Genomic DNA, 16,616 nt, shown 5'->3' on the forward strand with positions numbered 1-16,616 from the left:
ATGAAACTCAGGAATGGTGAGATGACCTGAACCAAAGTCAGAATCTTAACTGAGAGAGCCCCCCAGGCACCTCAGGAAATTCTATTTGATCCGTCATTTCCTTCTTGCCTTTGTTCCCCACATCACTGTGGACAGGATGGTGATGTTGGGGTGACAGTACACTGATTAGATTTCTGGAGATTGGGCTGTTGAGAAGTTTGCCTTTTTCTCATAATTTACTAAGATATTGAGTGGGGTAGGGGCAGAAAGAGGGAGACAAAGGATCCAAAGCAAGCTTCACCCTGTGAGTGCAAAGCCAGATGCAGGTCTGACCTATGCCAAAATCAATGGTCGGCCGCTTAACCCACTGAGTAACCCAGGAGCCCTATCTTTTCCTGTTCTAATTCTATCTTGGTTCCCACCAAGCACATTGTGCTTGTCAACTCAGTGGAAAAGCAGGGATTGGCGGAGAGCTCCCACTCTGTTCCCAGGCTACCTGAAAACAGTTTCTGATCTACAAAAGGATCCATTGATCTGTCAGTGACGACTTGGTCATTGAACGGTTGGAGTTGGCATGGTAATAGTTACAATGAGGGAGCAGGCTGAGCGGTAAAGCGCAAGCTACTACCCCCTGCCACCCGAGGGGGACATAAGTGATATTCCTTGGACACACCTGGCTACCCAAAAACAAAGGAAAGGGGCTTGTCTTTGCCGTGGTAATGTGGGAAGCTAAAGCAAATGAAAAATGAAATTCCCTTACTGCCGGTAGCCCATTGACAAGTCCTTGAAAACCGCAGTGACTTCCTTCTAAGAGCTCAGCTGCCTGGAAGATGGCATTTTGCTGGGGTAAAAGAGAACCTCAGCTTAACATTACCCCAACCTTGAGGACTCTGAAAGTTCACTTCCACTCTTTCAACTGTCCCCAAGATATATGCTGGCAGTCATACTCCAAGCTTATGGCCAATGATATATACCCAAAGGGTCTCAAGACTGAACTTTTATTAAAAGGTAATAAATGGTGTTTCCCCAGCAAAAGCTAGCCCCTCAAGGTGCTGAAAACCTTCTTTCTAAAATTCCTTAAAGACTTTATCTCAGACCTCCACCAACCTGAGGGTATATAATGATGTACCAGTCAGGACCCTGGTGCACCTCTTGCATGCGCTAATAAAATCACCTTTTTGCACCAAAGATGTCTTCAAGAATTCTTTCTTGGTCGTCGGCTCTGGACCACCCCCGAATCACTCCAAAACTTTGTCATTTTGGAGTTGGAATGTGGGGCTTCAAACTTGTCACCTAGACTTGGTTTTTCTGTGCAAATTTGGCGAGGATGTTTTCTCTTTCCTCCTTTACTCTCATTTCAGGGATTTTAGAGAAGTATGGTCTTATTGGAACCCTCTCGCGTGGAATGTTCAGGCTGCAATCCTCTGGCCTGTGGCTACTCTACCAGAAAGCCTGAATTTTGGTTGGAGGTTAGGACTTTGGCAAGAATGGTAGTAAGATGCAGAAACTTGATAACCTCTGTTTATGCTTGTCCTTATATAAAGTTGTCTGTCTCGGGCAGGCGACAACCACCTAAATAAGTAACACAGCAGCCAATCTTAAGCTGTTGTGTGAGTATTCCACCTCATTGGTCTAATGTGATCCCCTCCACATCTCTGGTCTAGCTGCTTCTGGCCTCGGGACCTCCACTGAGAACTGGCAGAAACCAGTACCCGATTGAATGAAAAGCCATCTGGGAACTGTTTCTTAGGGAAGTTGTCTATACGACCATGTGGGTTGGAATGTCGCTTAGATCATGATAGATTTCTGTCTTTACTGTTTTCTGTCAATGTCCTCTACTAACTACTATTTAAAATAGGGTAATATCCCCTTGTCAAACATTTCTAGTGTTTTCCATGAATAAAAAGTGAGTTTATTCTCTGTCTTCTTGGCAAGGCAGACTCACGTCTATACACTAAGCAACCTTCTGTAGTGTAGAAGGTAACAGGGAAGCGGGGGCAATGGGGCCTAGCGATTTTGTTTGAGGGAAGCCTCCGGTTGCTTTGACACTTCAGGAACCTCTGAAATAGTCTGTGCATGGGACGCTACCGGGGTGTCAGGATGGATTCTAGGGGTAATAGACCTTCTCTCTCCCTCTCTCCATTCCTCTCTAGGTGGATCATGGGATCTCCTCTTCGGTCCCCGAGGATTCTCCGTTGGGATGTCCTTTTAACACACTGGTAACAATTTGGATTGCAAAAATTTAGCAAGGAATTATCCTGTAACACTGCATGGCCTTACCAAACAGGGAAAATGGTTGGAGGTTACCCTATATCCAGGCTTTCATGGCTACCCAGACCTTAGGGGCCTCTTGCAAGAATGTGTTTGGTCCGTTACCAGGCCAGTAAGCTCCCTCCTGATATAGTGGATGATCAATATCTAAACAGTCTTCCTTCTGATACAACTCAGTCATTGAAGGAAAAACAGGCCATTCCTGAAAAGGGGACGCTGACTCTTTCTGTTCCTCTGCCTATTTGATGTCTCTGCCTATTAGATGTCTGCCTAATAGATGCCTCTCCCTCATTTCTTTCCCGGGTTAAGGGCTATAATTGGAGTCGATTGTGCTTAGTGTACCTCAGGACGGGGACTTTAAGAAATATTCCCAAGCAGTGGCTGAACGTCCACTTATTTCCTGGAAATTCCCTGTCTTCTCTGGCCTGACATGAACTGCCTAATTCCACTGAGGTGGAACGAAAGACATGGTGTCTGCTCCTCTGTCCCAGGTGAGAAGGTTAGAACCAGGAAATTTTCCTTCTTTGTCTTCTGCTGGAAGCTTCCCCCTTCTGCCTTCCCCTGACCCTCCTCCTGTTTCCGGACCACCTTGGGTGCAGCCTACATAACTGGTTCCTATACCATCCTCAGTGCCTTAGGTACCAATGGCTCTTCTTCCCACCCTAAATGTCAAGGAGCAAAAAGTACCATCTTGGACCAACCACTTCAGATTCCTGGGACCCACTGGCGTCCCAAGTGAAAAAGGATAATAGGGAACAAATGGATTGTCCTTTAAGTGGACGTAAGTGAAACAATTTTGTGTTTAAACTAATTTATGTTTTCTGGTTTAATTAAGATAAACCTGTCTTTAGAGTTATCAGCATTAAATATGAAAGTTTTATTCTACAAATGTTTACTAAGTCAAATAAGCTGATTTTTCTCGGTTGCAATTTGTTAGCAAAACGATGTCTTGAAATAACAGTTAATGTCAAATGTCTCAAAGGGTTCATGGGTAATCGTTAAGATAGCTCTCAAAGTCTTTGGTAACCTGAAACTTTAACGATTTTCTTTAAAATTTGGGTGACAAATGAGATGACAATGATGGGACGTCTAGGTCTTTTCCAAATGGAATGCAGTGCAAAGCTATGATTACTGAACAAAGGTTTTGTTTTTAACTTGTTATTGCAAAGAAACTAAGGCTATTTGGGTCTGTTGTAGAACATGCCTTGTGTTTAACTGATTCATCACTGTGCCCTCTAAAGAAGGCATAAACACTTCTCAACTGGTTAAGTTTTCATTGGAGACCAAGGAGACAGTTAAAATTCTGCTAATTGTACTTTAGACTGATGCAAATAAGGAAAGCAACGCTGTATGCAGAAAACTAGGAGGTCTGTAAACACGATATAAGCAATGGGAATATGTTTTTCATTGAGGGCAAAATAAATTTTGTGTTAAATCAGATGGGTTTTTTGGACAGAAATGGCTTGGGACAAAATCTGAAGGTAAGGAAAAGTTGTAGAATGTTCATAAGGAGAAATCTTTGGGAAGGAATTTTATGTGTGGTAAGGATGGACTAAGGTTGCTTTGGATGGATTTTAAAACTACACTGGTGTAAGAAAAGTCTGCTTTTCTCTCTTTTGGAAAGAGAAAGGTTTCTTGGATTATTGACCTGTTCTAGAAAAGAAAATGGAAGCAAAGTTTTCATTTCTTTTATGTTTTTTTCTCTTTTGTCTGTCATGAAAACCATTTTTAAGTTTGGTCTTGATCAAGTCTTTGATTACTCAAAGTTAAAACTTCTCAATGGTACAGGAGTTGGTTGTGCTAAAAACTATCTCATGCTACATATTTGCTTTTGGAGTCTATTATTGCCATCTTGGTTAAATAAATAATGTAAAGTTTCAGATTTGTACGGATCTGTAATCCTTTTTAGAATGTGCTCTATCACTTCCTAAGGTTTGAACAAAAATTTCCAAGGTTTTGATTGTAAACGAGGTCTTTTTTGACCAGTGAGGCTTTTTGATGAGGCTTGCTAAGTTTATTGGAGAAGCATTGTCAAACAATGGTAAACCTTAGGTTCTATTGCTTGGTTACATGTTGTACTGTTCAAAGCTGTATGCAATTCCTCAAGTCTTAATTTCTTCTGCTATGAAGTTCTGCCTTGATATTCTTTGTATCAAAGTGTGGTGTGCCACAGAAATCACTGCATTCCCTTGTCAATTGCATCACTATGAACTCTCATCGGGTGTTTAACACTGTCCATTTGTGAGGTCTTCTCTTACAAAGCATATTTCACCTTGTTGGAGATTCACACACAAAAAAGACTTTTAGGACAAATACAGGTGTTTGTAATCTTTCAGATTCATCATGAAATGGGTAAGAATTTTGACAACTAAAAGGCTGCATTCAAACAAGAATTAGGAACATGGGTCTAATCAATTGAGAAAAATGATAGTTTTTTGACTCTTGGAAATATTTCTGTTCTCTAATGTTTGCTCTTCCAGATGAAGGAAACGTTCTCTTCACTATGATATGCAGGGATGTCATCAAATATTCACTTGTAAACTGAAGCGTTGCACTTTTCTCTTTACCTAAACCCTCTGAAATGCAAACACTCTCAGTATTCTTTCCTGGTCATTACACTTATTTGCATAAGTGCCATAAGAGTCTTATCCTAGTAAGAGGACACCATTGGTAACACTGGTTATATTCTTAAGGCTTTGGCTGGAAGCTCCTATTTGAGAGACATGCATAGACTCAAAAATGACCGTACAGCTTTAAGGAACTGAGGTTGACTTTATAAAACATCGACCCACTAAAACCTTTTGGAAATGACCGGATACGTTGTTTACAGAGTTCCCATCAGCCTCCCCAAGTGAGTAAAGAATGTCACTTCCTGGCAGGTGCAGGGACCTCAGGATATCTTGGGTACCTCATGAAGAGGAATTTGCCCAATTCCACAAGTATTGCAGGCTTGTCTAATGGGAAGTACTTGGCTTCTGGCCTGGAGAGGCTACAAATTTCAATCTGGAGATTCCTTATCAAGGGTTCCAGCAAAGCAAACTTTAAAAGACCCTTATGATCAATGACTATTCTTGCTGGGGTTATGTAAATATTGAGGCCCATACTTGTAAGACTGGACTTGTTTTACGAATGAATTGTTCTTGATTTGCCTATCTCTGGATATTAAGGTGTTTAGAGAGCAAAATAATGCACATTTATGGGATGTGAAACCCAAGTTGTCTTTAGGTGTTTGCCTAATCTAGACAACCTAGGTAAACTTGAGACATTCAGTCACAATAGCAGAGGTTAACCTGTGGGGATAGTAAAATGACCCCAAGGGTATTTTATTTAAACAACTCGAAAATGGGGTGGATACCCACAAACTGTAGGCAAGGACTTTTCTCACTGTAGACCTATCAATAAATACGATAGTGCTCTATTATACCCTTGAGTCTGGGTTAATTCCTAAATCTCTGAGTAAGCGAACCATGTACTCACTGAACTTGGTCAGTTACTGGAAACCCACCACATCTAAACCCCAAAGATATGGTTTATTCAGAGGATGAAAACTCTCATGCAATAGATTTAACTCCAAAACGAGAAGGCCCCTACAGGGTCATAGTATGTACTCCGACTGCTGAATGTTGGGCATTCTTCATGGCCTCCTGTATCTAGGTAAAACTTGTACCCTTCCTTTAAAGGAAGTCAATGAGCACATTATTGTGCCTTCTTATTCCCTGGAACCTGTGCAAGACCACAAACCTCTCTTAGCATGGTTTTACCTTTCTTTTTCACTTTCTTTTTCCCAATTTATACTAACAGTTCCTTCTTACGATGGGCCATTCAGAGGATCAATACAGACATTTGAGTTACGAACTGGAAAGACCAATCTGCTCCCTGCTGCTTGTTCCCACTCCTGAGGATGCTTCAAGCCTGACATCAAAAAACCTCACTGACAACACTGGGAGACACTGTGGTTATAATTTGCTCAACAAAATGCTGTGTATCCATTCCAGATGACCACAAAAATATTTCTTCTGACATGAATACTTAAATTGGCTCATTAAACAATCTCTCTCTCTCCTTTAATGATTGGCTAAACTCCTGGACTAGAGCATTATTGTCAAATACCAACAGATTTTTCTTGGGGGATTCTCTCTTGCTATTCTAATTATGTTTTGCTGTTTTCTCCCATGCCTCTCTGCCTGGTGCCAAGACTCCGTCACGACAATCGCTTCAAACCCACAGAAGAGCCTTACTACTCAAGAAGGCCCACCTTGGATTCAGCTGCCTCCGCCTTTTCTAACTCCTCTCTTTGTTCCCCCCAAACTGATATTGACCAACATAGGTAGGGAAAACTCTACCCCCGTCAGTAGAAAGAAGTTACAGAAGATGAGAACTTCCATCTTCATCGCCCTTAAGGATTTAAGGGTTGACATTCTTCAGGGTGACTATGAGGACAGAGCATGAGGCAGGCTGCGGGTTAAAGCACAAGATAGCATGCCCCCCATCCTGGGTAGGATCTGAGTGATATTCCGTGGACACTCTTGAATACCCAAGAACAAAGAAAAGAGGCTTAAATGCTTGCCATAGTAATGTGGGAAACCCAGACAGAGGGAAAATTAAACTTTAATTGCCTGTAGCCCACTGACAAGTTCCTGAAATGGAGAGTGGCGTCCCTGTGGGAGCTCAGCTGCCTCAATGATGACACTTTGCAAGGGGCAAAAGCGAACGTTAGCTTAACTTTACCCCAAACTTTGGGACCCTGTGAGCTAACTTCTTTTATTTCAACTGCCCCAAGATACATGCCAGCAATCATTCTCCAAGTTATGGCCTTCCCATTATACCTCTATTGGGTGGCAGGACTTTTTATGAAATGGTAATAAATGGCATTTCCCTAGCAAGAACTAGCCCCACAAGGTCCTGAAAACCTTGCTTCAAAAATTCCTGAGAGACAGACTTACTCTATCCCTGACACTTCCCAACATGATGTATATAATAATGAGTTACTTATTAGGACCCCGGTGCAATTCTTCCTGCAGATGAGTCTAGTCCTACTAAAGGTGATTTAGTAAAATCACTTTTTTGGCACCAAAGATGTCTTCAAGAAATATTTTTTGTTCGTTGACTATGGGCCACCGCACCATCACCCCCAAACTTCAATTCGACAGCAGAACTGCAATCACTGGCTGCTACAGATGCCTTTATTCTGAAGAGCAGAGATTTCACCCCTTGACAGTTTTCTTCAGGAACTATGTGCAAGACATAGCCCATTCAAGGACTAGTACACCAGAGCCACTTTCCAAATACTTGAAGGTAAGTCACAGGCCAAAACCTGCTATGAGACGTTACTGGCATCAAACCACAGGGGGAAAAAAAACTAATGCCAGAAACTTTTCTTGTCTTTCTGAAAGAAGAGTGCAGGTTTCCTTTGATCCTAGCCCACATATTGTTCTTACTTTTGACGGCAACTATCTTACCAGGAGATTGTGTTAGTCGCTTCATGGTGGGCTCTATCACATTCTCTTCTAAGAAAAAATTTGGCCTTCTCTATATCCTTCATCCTGTTGCTCTTTTCCAAAAATTTCTCCCTATTGTCCTTTCAGGGACAATGTCTCAGAGTCATTGTTTTCTACTTTTCACTTGGATGTCAAACCATATCCTTGTCACTCCAAGATATATCAGGACACAGGGTCCCTCAAAATTTGCCTTTCGTACAGTACTCTGTTTTCAAAAGTAAGCCCAGGGCATTTCAAAGTGCCCAGCAGGAATCCTCCTGTGTGGTCAGGATCACCGATTTTGGGAGGGAGCTATCTTCACTTCTGGGACAAGAGGACCATGGAGCTAGACACCTCCTTCTCAGCTTGATCCCATTATCAGCTGAAATGAAAAAATTTGGCCCTGTGTAGCCATTCCAAATTCCTGGCTGTATTGATAACTACGTCTAGGGTCCCAGTCAAGGGAAATGAGGCTGTCCCTCTCATTGTGAGTGCCCAGCCATTCCTAATGAGCTCTGACTCTGGTTTGTGCTAACCAAGAGCAATCAGTTTCTGATATCCCAAAGGAAAGAGTGCCTTCCAGAAAGTACTTGGTGTTTGGATGGCTGAATAAAAATGATGGTTAGCCAACTTATTTCCCTTCCTAGCCATTAAATATGCTTTCACTCTGAAGAGCAGTTGGCTCACCCAGGTACATTGTGTTTGAAGACTTTCTTAGCCCAGAAAGAGACCATTCAAGAACTACTGCACCACAGCCTTAGCATGGAACACAATACTGTTACCTTGGAAACACTGTTGCCTCTATCCAATGATAGGATGGGAAAACTCCAGAACTCCCGAACTCCAGAAATGAGTGGACTCCAGAAGCTTTCCCTCTCTTACTGAAGTAAGAATACAGGCATCTTGCCTTTGGGCTCCCACAGTAGATAATGGAGGTTTCCCTGTGCCCTAACCCATATATGTTTCCTACCTATGCATTTCTTATTCCTGAGACTGTCAGCATGCCAGGGGATTGTACAATCATTTCATCCTCTGATTTATCCTATTCTCATCTCTCATTAGTAATATTGTCCTTCCTTCATTGTATCTATTTCCATCTTTAAAAAAAATGTTTCTCTTTTTTTTGAGAGAGAGAAGAGGGAGGAAACCTGTGAGTGGAGAGGAGGCAGAGAGAGAGGGACAGAAGATCCAAACAGGCTCTCTGCTGAACAGCAGAGAACTCCGTGAGGGGCTCTAACTTGCCAACCATGAGATCATGACCTGAGCCAGAAACGGATGCTTAACCCACTGAGCCACACAGGTATCTCATTCCTGTCCTCTTTAAAAGTTGATTCTCCCATGGGCCAATCAAGGCCCTGGGAGCAGTACCCTCTGATTTTAGTTGGCATTAAATTCTGATTCTGGAGTTCTTGTGACCACAGAGTAAGTTGGGCCATAGGAGCCCTGGGAACTTGCCTTCCAGATCGATGACAACAGTAGATGCAGGTCAGTGGAAGGTACTCAGCACAGAACATTTGTTTTTGGTACAGCCAAAGATATTGGGAGGGAGCCGTCCTCACTCCAAGGGCAAGGGCAGAGACATTTCATTCTCAGCTTTCTTCCGTTCTCCTCGAAAATGAAACCTGACCATTGAGTCATTCCCATCCCATTGCTATTTGTTCACTAAAACTTGCTTGCAGGCTGGGTGGTGCAGTGAGGTTGTCAATCACACAGTGAGCTCCCGTGGATTGGTGGTGTGTTCTCACTGGGGTTCTGTGCTAACCTAAAGTAATCCATTTCCCACAACCCAAAGGAAAGGTCCTTTTGTCAGAGAGCATTTAGGACTTGGCGTAGGAGGCTGAAGAGCACATAATCCATGCATACGAAGTATGTTCCAAAACCTAGAGTGGCCTAGAAAGTGGTCATTCAAAACCTAATGGGCAACAGGAACCAAGGTCCCAAACGAGCAACAGCCTGGAGCCTGAACCCCTTAATTCCCTACTGACTTTATCCCATGATGGGCATGGAAGGAAAAAGAGCCAAGGCCAGAAGCTTTGTCTCTCCTTCAGAAGGAAATAGGCAGACCTAATGCAAACTGGGCTCTCAGGATTTTTCCCTGTAGAGGTTTCTTTTGTCTCTAGCCACAAGTGTTCTTACTCCTTAGAACCTTGCCAGGAAATTGTGCTGACACTTCATTCTAATCTTTGTCCCACTCTTATCTATAATGAAGGAATTTGGCCTTCCTCAGTTCCAGTTCAATACAGTGATTTTTCTTTTTATAAAGTGGTGTCTCCCTGGGTGCCATTCAGAGCCAGGGTGTCAGGGAACTAACATTTCCTTTAAGTTGGGGGATTTGTCCATATCCTTAAGTCTCTTGCATAGGTTGGGACACAAGACCTCTCACTATTTACCATTCAGAACCATGTTGACAATGGGAAGTTCAGGGCACTTGAGTTTTCCCAGAAATGTCTCCATGTGGAGGCAATGCCAGCTTTGGGGATGGAGCCGGCCATAGTTCTGGTTGAAGGGGAAACTATGTTAGACATTTGACTCCCAACTTTATCTTAATCTCGTCTGTCATATAGGCCTTTGCCTTTCAACAGCCCTTTCTATCAATGTTCTTTTTTTCTAATGAATTCATTGGTCACAACCAGGAAGAGTGGGTCTGTCAGCCACACAGCCAACTTCCAGGATTTGTGATGACCTACCACTCTGGGCCCATACTAAGAGAGAACAATCACTTTACCCCAGAGACAAATGACCCTCTTGTCCATGAGCCTTTGTTGCTTGACTGGCCCTAGTATTCTCTGTGATTGCTAGCCAGCTTGCCTCCATTCCCTGGCTGAATAAACTATCTTTATACTCTAAGGCACATGACTCAAGCATGCACAATAGACTGCAGGACAATTCCACCCAACAAAGACCTCACAGGTCAATGCACCGTGACTTGGTTACAAACCCTAAAGCACAAATGGGAACATGGACCTGCTTTCACTGAATAAATGCTCTTTCTCTGCCCTTAGAGGTGGGTCTTAAAAAGGAGACCAGGTCAGAAACCTTCCTACTCTTTCTGAAAGAAAAGTGCAGGACTCATGCCACCTGGGCACTCAGGAGTAAACAATGGACGGGTCCCTTTGCCCAAGCCTACAGGTGTTTCTTACTACTGACAACAGCCTCTCAGGAGACTGCGTTAGGCACTTCCTTCTCAGCTTCAACACACTCTTATTTGTAATGAAAAACTTTGGCCCCCTGTGTCTTTATTTCCAGCCTTTTTCTCTTTTTTTTCCCCCCAAAGGAGGATAACGCTGGAGTCCATTCAGAATCTGTGTCCCAGAGCAATATCCTACACTTTAAACTGGGGGCTCTGGCTGAGTCCTGGGGACTCTGAATAGACTGCCAACAGGGCCTCTTGTAATTTCCCTTTAGATCTCTGGGAACAATGAGAGGCCTAGGACATAGGACGGTGCCAAGTTTTTTATGTATGGATGCATGTAAGTGGTCCCAGAGATTTAGAGGGACTGGCCATACACATAGAGTTTGGAGAAACGAAGGAAGATAGAAATGGCCAGCATGATAATCCAATGTCCATGTGTAATGTAGAGCCTTGGCCTCCCTTGTAGCCATTCCCACCAATTTGCCATTTTCTAAGTCTTGGATCCCATTCAGGGATGAGTGGGCTTTCACTCCCACAAGCGAAGCCCAAAGATTGGTGGTAAACCTCCACTCTGGTCCTGTGCTCTGTGAGAGCAAACAGTATCTTTATATCAATGAAGGAGAGCTTCTTGTCGAATGATTGGGACTTGACCAGCTTTATTATGTGCAGTGAAGTGCCGAGATGCCTTCATTCAGTGTCACACATGGCTCCCATATGCACACCAGGCCTCAGGACCTGGTCAGCATAGAGATGGCCCTTTCAAGAACTACTGTATCAAGTCCAGATTCGAAACACTTGATCACCAGCTAGGAGCAGGAACCCTCTGCCTCTGAATCAATACTGCATTTATTCCCTAATGGGAAGGACAGGAAAAAATGCTCAAACACTTTTCCCCCTCTCTCTGAATACACAGCTCCTGCAGAATCTCATTGTCAGGTGTAGCCAGTGGATGTTTCCTTTGCAACTAGTCCTCATGTGGTTCTTACACACCTTACAGACAGATAGGAGAAAGGAATAAGCACTTAATTCTATCTTTAACCCATTCTGTTAAGGAAGCACTTTAGTCCCTCCAGGTCTCTATATTTTATTGCCCTTTGTTCAAATTAGGCACTTCTTGGGAGCCATTTAAAGCAAGATTCTCAGAAGAATGTCCTCTGTTTAAAGTAGAAGATTCCAGGATGCATGGAGCTGTGTCATGTACAAAGCCCGTGTGCAAACATTGCTGTGGAGTGCCAAGTCAGTTCCTGAGCCAAAGGACAGCTCTCAGTGTCTGATATCCCAGAGGAAAGAGGGCCTTTCTGTCCCTGGGGCCTTTTTGCATTGTTAGCTTGAATAATTGCAGGGATGGGCAGCCAGCTGGCCTTCCTCCCCTGGCTAACAGAGGTGTCTTCATTTTGGAGAGTAGATGGTTCATGCATTCGCAACAAGCTCCATGTCCTGGTTAGGATTCAAAGGGACTTAGAAAGGAACACTGCACCAGGCTCGGTTCTAACCGTGTATCCAGCAGCCACAGTTGAATCTCAGCAGCCCCTACTAGTTGAAAGGGCAAGAAATACACCCAAAGTCAAGGCTTTCTCTCCCTCTCTGAGGGAAGAATGCAGCCTCCTTGTTGACAGGGCTCCCAAGTTAGCCTGTAGAAGGCTCCCTTCACCAAAGCCCACAGGTGTCGCTTCTTCCTGAGAAAGTCAGCTTGCTAGAACATGGCACTAGTCATTTCATTCTCCACATCATCCCATTCTCATCCCTAATGAAGGACCTGGCCCTCTGTGGATCCAGTTCCACCCTTTTGCTCTAATTCCAAACTAAGTCCTCTCTGGGGTCCATTGCATGTAGTCTCTCAGGGGAATATCCTCAGCATTTTTCTGGGGGATCTTAGTTTAGTACTTGTGGCTTTGTGATAGGTTTGACCACAGGGCCCCTGGGAGGTTGATGCCAAAACCATGGAGTTATTCACAGTCCTAGGGCTCTGGAATGGCACAGAAGAGAGTGCTTGCACTTTGACTGGGCCAGAGGGCTGAGAAAGGAGCTGGCCTACTTTCTTAGCTGAGGGGATAAGAAGTGGAATAACCCCCTTCCAGATTGAACCCATTTCCATTGGTGATAATTGACCTTTGGCTCTGTTTCTGGCCATTCCCTTCTTTTGGCTCTAGGTCTAAATATATCCCCGTTTAGACTTAGGAGCCATGCAGTTGTCAGTCTGTCAGTACGTTCCCAAATTTTCACCCAAGCCTGTGTCTCAGGTGAGCACCAAGCAAGGATGCCCAGCCACTACAAATGGCAGCACTTGTACTTTCTCAGACTTGGATTTTCCTCCCTGGGCAGAGGAGCCAGCAGGATCATAGGCATCAGTTCTGGGTGCAGGGTATGGCAACAAACAGGTTTCTGAGTCAGGAACCAAGGCTTGAACAGCCCCGTGTTGTAGGCAGTGCCATAGCTGCCTCACGGCCCAGCAAAGCCACCCTGCAGTCATGGAATGACACCCATGGCATTGACCTGTGCAGCATGGTCCTTCTGCATAGTCAGCAGTAGCAAAGGTGACAGTTCTGGCTGGCAGGATGAGTTTTACAAGAGCCTCCAAGGACAGTGGAAGAAGGCAGGGACTGGCAGATAGTGTGGAACCCATGAAGGCAGCACCTGGTCTTTGCTTTCTTACCAGCCCACTTCTCCTATCCCACATTTGTTGTATATAATGTGCTGTCATATGTGTAACCTCACATCAAAGGCATATTCCTGGTGTGATGTGTTGAACAAATCCAGGAATAACCTCTACTGAGGTTGAACTGAGTACAAGGGGCTGGCCAGTGTGTGATATGCTTGGAAGAAATGCAGAGGGAGGTACCAGAGCAGGGTTGCCTTGCCTGTTCACATATCATGAAGATTGCACTGGTTTAAAAGAAATAGGTGTTACCCTGAGCATTATTCACATATTATAATGACTTCCTATTTTACATCTGTTCTTGTCTTTTCAAAGTACTTGAAAGCCTGAGAGGATCTGAGGATCTGTCCCTGTGACGGAACAAAAACAAACACAAAAATTCTGGCTTACTTGGCCCAAAAGCTGAGTACTGACTCATGCAAAGATGAACCATCGTACAGGGAAAACTCTCCTACTGAAAAGCCAGGAGCCCTTTGGCCAAACATATGTCACAGTCACAGGGAATAGACCAGAATCTCCAGTTGAGGGTCCAGGGTATACTCTAAAACAATCCCATGGAATGGAGCCCAAGAAGGGTTCAAAGTGAAAATACAGTGAACGGGTGACAGTGGGAGGGCCAGAGTTCTTCAGAGATAGGAAAGGGATTCATATGGAGAAAGAACTGCCCAGCACTTTCTCCTGGCAAACTAGCTATGGGAAGAAGACTGATGGACTTCACTGAGGATTGATGCAAAAGAATCTTCAAGAATCTGCATCTGGGAGCCCTGTGAGTAGCAGGCTTGCCTTCTTCTTTCAGAAGGACCTAGAGAGCAATGGAACTTTGCATTTCTTATTTTCCCAGCAGTGAATGCTGTGAGGAGTGACAGTGCTGTAACCATGAGGTGTCCCCAAGTGTTGCAACTTGTGGAAAGGGGCATTGGGGCAATCTTCTGGTAAAGGGCTCTTTCTGGGTAGACCAGCTTCTGGAGTCTCCTGTACGTGTGAACACTTTACTTTTCAGAAGGAAGGCCCTTCCATCATGCAGAGCAATGGGGTCAGCTGGCTCCTGTCCTCCCACCACTTGCTACAAGAAACCCATCACCTGCTCAAGGAAGTTGAAGGCTATTGTCCTTTCAGATATCCCATGTTCAAGTCTGTCACCAGGTGAGGGAATGAGTGGGCACCCAAGGCCCATCCCTTGGTGCGCATTGCATGAGTGCCAGCTCCAGGGCTCATAAGGGTGAACAAAGACTGAGACAGAAAGACCGTATGTAAAAGGGACTGGCCGAAGCCAGGACCAAAAGGAGTTCGATGTTTCCCTCCAACGGGAATGTGATGAATGTGAAAAGGACATGGTAAATTTTATTTCTCCTAGTCCCCGCAAAGAGGCCAGCTGCCCCCTCGTATGTCTGGACCAGGCTCCACGCAAACAGTTCTTGGCTGCACCCCTTCTAATGGCCTAGAGCTCTGCATGACCATGGAGTCCTGAAACCAAAATTCTTTGGCTCAAACTATCCCACAGACGCGAGTTGGCCCAAGTTGGACAGTTTTAAGCCTGAGCTACTTTTCAGAGACAGATTTTTATGGACCGAAAACAAACCTTGGTGGATAATAAATCACTCTCATGAAACTTGATACTCCTAGGGTCACAAATCTTCATTCGGGATAAGAATTGCATGATGCTTAGAAAACACTGATCAGCACAAGAGAGGAGCAAGAAGGCTTGGTCAGGAGTCAGAAAAATCTTTTCTGGGCTAAAGTGACAGGACTTCTCCAAATGAAGCCCCTTGGAGCCCTGTGTGCAAGAGAGCTACATTTCCCCTTAACAAATAGAAGGAATCTTGGGTTTTTGTGTTTCTGCCCACCGTATCAGTAGATAGTGGCAGCAGTGACTCTGAGGTATGAAGGTGTTTCCACATGATGATCAAGAGGTGGAAAAGAGGTGTTAGTACCCTATTTGTTCAAAAGGTGTTTAGTGCCCTGATCAGGGCATGCAGCAAACTGCACATGCACAGACAGACCATTCTTTTGAATGAAGGTATCCCTGCCAATGAGGGGTGGGAGTCAATGAGGCTACCCATTCCTTGGTTCCTGTAGCCTGCTAAGCACTAAGGGCTCAAGGACAGGAGTGCTAAATTTCCTCTCAGACATCAGAATCTTAGAGCCCTGTTATCACTCAGGAACTGTTTAGAAACTCAGCTCCATTCCATGGACATTGGTTTTGTATTGGGATAACACCATGGCCCTGTGTGAAACTGAGACCACGTTAGAGAAGGCTCAGTGGGTTAGTAATGATGTCTAGGCCAGTCAAATCTCTGCATTCAAATGGATATGGGTCAAGTCGAAGAAGATGTCTATCTTCCCTAATGTCTTCCCGAACATGAGGCATGATCCACTTCTAACCCGTGGCAGACCTTATTCACAAGTATTTGGCCTCATCACCCTCACACACCCTAGGATTGGTGATGGTCACATCATTCTGAAACCAGATGGAGAGGGGTACTCTGTCACCGTCACAGGGACACCAAGAGACAAGCCAAGATAAGGGAATAGGACTTTAAATCAATGGATATGAAAACATTCCATTCAGAACCTTATTCAAAAACAAGGTAATGGGTGGACATGGAGACACGGACAGCCAAAGTTCTTCATCACACAGGAGTTTTGGAAAATGTTGGGAATGAAGTACCCAGCACAGTCTCCCATCAACCTGGTTGAATCTAGAATAAGAAATGCCTGTGGGGTTAGGCAAAGGGAACCCTCTGAATGACTACAGCCGGGAGAAACTGTCAGCAAGAAGTCTGCATTCTTTCCTTAGGAGCCAGAGATTTTTGGTTATGTCCCCCTACCACCACTTTTGCTACCAGTTGATGGAGGTATCAGTGTGTGAGCTGTAGCTACTGGTTCTGCGGGCTCTTGCTCAGGAGTCTGGAATAAGGTCACTGTTACTTATTCCTGGAAAAGACCTTCCTTGTGCTGACCCCCTCATGGCCTATACTGCAATGTGCAAACTCTCTGCTTCTCAGAATGAAAGCAACAAATCATCCAGGTCAGTGAGGTAGTTTGGCTCCATTTCACCTTCCATACTGCAGCAGGCCTATCCTCAAGCTTTCAAGGAATA

This window comes from Panthera uncia (assembly GCF_023721935.1).
Source record: "Panthera uncia isolate 11264 chromosome B2 unlocalized genomic scaffold, Puncia_PCG_1.0 HiC_scaffold_24, whole genome shotgun sequence".
Taxonomy (NCBI): Eukaryota; Metazoa; Chordata; class Mammalia; order Carnivora; family Felidae; genus Panthera; species Panthera uncia.